General features: G+C 47.1%; 1 protein-coding gene across 3 annotated transcripts in view; it reads left to right on the plus strand.

Annotated features, from left to right (window-relative positions):
* Positions 1-70: 70 nt before the first annotated feature.
* The window catches only part of SLC9B2 (solute carrier family 9, subfamily B (NHA2, cation proton antiporter 2), member 2), a 60,230-nt gene continuing 57,353 nt past the window's right edge, over positions 71-2,947 (plus strand). Inside the window, exons 1-3 of one of the 3 annotated variants that reach the window (XM_010848270.1) lie at positions 72-275; positions 610-751; positions 2,087-2,177. The gene's annotated coding sequence lies outside the window, so the exon portion shown is untranslated. Of the gene's footprint in view, positions 276-609; positions 752-2,086; positions 2,178-2,947 lie in introns of all 3 variants that reach the window. The other 2 variants (XM_010848269.1, XM_010848271.1) reach the window with 2 other exon arrangements.

Consider the following 2,947-nt stretch of genomic DNA (forward strand, 5'->3'; position numbering starts at 1 on the left):
GGACCCGCCGCTCCTGAACCCCAACCCAAGCGGGCTCCCAGCCGGGTCCACCCAGCGGGTGCCCAGCCTAGTTCCCGGGACCGCCCTCGCCACCGGCGGGGAGGGCGTGGGTGGGCGGGGCCGCGCGCCCCTCTATCTGAAATAACTGCAGCCTCCGGCGCCGCCTGGGGCGATGCGCCACCAGGAAAGCCGCTCCACCGGGCTCCCCCGCAGACCTGCGAGCCCCTTTTCTAATCTGCCAGGCTGAGCCGGGTGCCGGAGCCGGAGAGCTCGAGGTGAGTACCCCCTGGAGGGCAGTGAGTGTAAATTAAAGCGGCGTCGCGGCTGCAGCTTTGTGCGAGGCCGAGCGCCCAGCGCCTTCTGATTGTATGCGGCGTGGAGGCTGCTGGCTGGCTGGCTGGCTGTGTGTGTCTGTCTACCGTTGTTGTTATTGGAGTAAGTTTTTCTTGTTTGATTTTGTTCTCAGATCCACCAGACGTTGTCGGGAGTGCTAACCTTAGGTTAGCCCCCCTGATGTGCTGAGACTAATCAGATCCTGCTGATTGGGGAATATAAATAAGCCCCCGCTCAGAGCTCACGCTGAGTCTGGGGCTGTATTTTACTTATCAGGCATCAGCTTCTTATGGCATCCTTGTAATCTCACGCTGGACTCTGGTGTGTTTTGTTGCCCCAAAAGACTAAGCGGGAAGACACCACTAACTTGAGCATCCCATCGAGAAATCCAGAACACCCGTGGACAGAGACAGAGCAGGTAGCTTGCTTAGCCAGATCTACCTCTGATTACTTTGAAAGATGAAAACCCCCTTTCCCCATGCCTCTGTAGCGGGACCGCCTCCTGATACTATCGCTGCTATACTGTAGCTCATGAAATTCTGGTTTACTGTTTCTATTAGTGAGTCAAGAGTAAAACTTCAATTCAGCAAATGCCTGTGCATCTTCTCTGGGCCGAGCAGACCTGGGGACAGGAGATACAAATATGAATTAAATACAGTTTCTGCCATTCAGAAGCTCAAAATCCAATGGGTCAGAATATACAAGAATATATAATATTAAGAATATACAGTATACTTAATATAACAATTAAATTAGGTAGTGTGATTTACCCTGTACCTAATGATGTAAATAAAATGACCCGTTCACATATTTTTTAGCGTAAGGTCTTTAGAATTACAGCCCTATTTACTAGATTTTTGCTTTTGGGGGGTTTCCATAGAAGGTATGATAGGGTAAGTGGGGACAGGTCAGTGGTGGAGGTCTGATTCCTGGGCCTACACAGAAAGCTGCTGTGCTGGGTATGAAGGTTTGGCGCTTGCATTCATTCCTACCTGCTGCTAGCGTTCCTTCCTGTACAGGAGAAACTGGAAAGCTGAAAACATTTCTCAGACTCTGGTCCATTTAGAGTTCTGGATGTGAATTAGACTTCTGGATGGCTTGTCTGAGATCTTGGAGGCAGAGATGAGACAGAGACCGTCTCCCTGATATTTTTTTGGCTCTTTTATGTTGGCACAGAAGGTGCATGAGATGCTGGTGTCCAGTTTCCAGAACTGTGGGTGTAGGGACGGACTTAGAGTAACCAGTCTCAGCATGCCATATTGAATCATCAGCTTTCTGGCTATCAGGATGCAGTGCGGGGAGACAGAAAACAGATTCTGAGTTCCTTGCCCAGATAAGCTTCCAGATCCCAGCTTCTCAGGGGTCAGAGCTACAGTATGTTCTTGAACTCCACGGTTTCTCCTGATAGTGGCAAAAATAGTGTATTCCCCAGTGCCTCATCCACTGGTGTTCTAGAAGTTGCTCCTGGAGGCCCAGCCAAGACCCTGCACTCGTAGCCCTTTCAACAATCTCTAGCCTTTCGCCAAGTCACCTAATTCTTTCTATAAAATCTCTTTTGGCTTAAAATAACTTGGCATGGTTTCTGTTTTCCGCTCAACCCTGCATAATATGTTTGCTATGTAGCCTCCAAAAGTCACCCGAACCTAATCTCTTCAGTTTCTTTAGATGGGGAATGAAACCATGAGATGAGATCCAGGGGCTGACAGTGATTTTAATGCCTTCAGTTGGACCCTGTTCTCTCTTGTTTCTACAGAACCGCATATTTGAGTTGGCCCCTGAAGGAACTTGAGTTTGTTACCCATAGAACAGACTATCTCTGAAGTCTCTTATTTGACAAGTATAAGGTAAAACATTTCTTCATTTAAAACATTCTCAGAGTATGTTATGTAACAAGGGATTGCTCACTATCTGGTTCATTAGTTCTGTTATTTTGTTTGTTGGTTTATATGAAGATTATTTTATTTTATATTTATTTGTTAGACTGTGCCGGGTCTTAGTTAAGACATGCTGGATCTTTAGTTGCTGTATGCTAACTCCTAATTGCTGCATGTGGGGTGTAGTTCCCTGACCAGGTATCAAACCTAGGCCCCCTACAATGGGAGCGTGTGGAGTCTTAGCCACCTGACCACCAGGGAAGTCCCCTCTAGTCCTGTTGATAATTGGGAGACCACTGGTTCTTGGGTCATAGCAAACACCCTCTTCCAACAACACAAGAGAAGACTCTACACGTGGACAACTGGACATGGAACAACAGACTGGTTCCAAATAGGAAAAGAAGTATGTCAAGGATGTATATTGTCACCCTACTTATTTAACTTATATGCAGAGTACATCATGAGAAGCCCTGGGCTGGAAGAAGCACAAGCTGGAATCAAGATTGCCGGGAGAAATATCAATAACCTCAGATGTGCAGATGATACCACCCTTATGGCAGAAAGTGAAGAGGAACTCAAAAACCTCTTGATGAAAGTGAAAGAGCAGAGTGAAAAAGTTGGCTTAAAGCTCAACATTCAGAAAACGAAGATCATGGCATCCGGTCCCATCACTTCATGGCAAATAGATGGGGAAACAGTGGAAACAGTGTCAGACTTTATTTTTGGGGGCTCCAAAATCA

The sequence above is a fragment of the Bison bison genome, unplaced genomic scaffold (genome assembly GCF_000754665.1).
Source record: "Bison bison bison isolate TAMUID 2011002044 unplaced genomic scaffold, Bison_UMD1.0 scf7180017864263, whole genome shotgun sequence".
Taxonomy (NCBI): domain Eukaryota; kingdom Metazoa; phylum Chordata; class Mammalia; order Artiodactyla; family Bovidae; genus Bison; species Bison bison.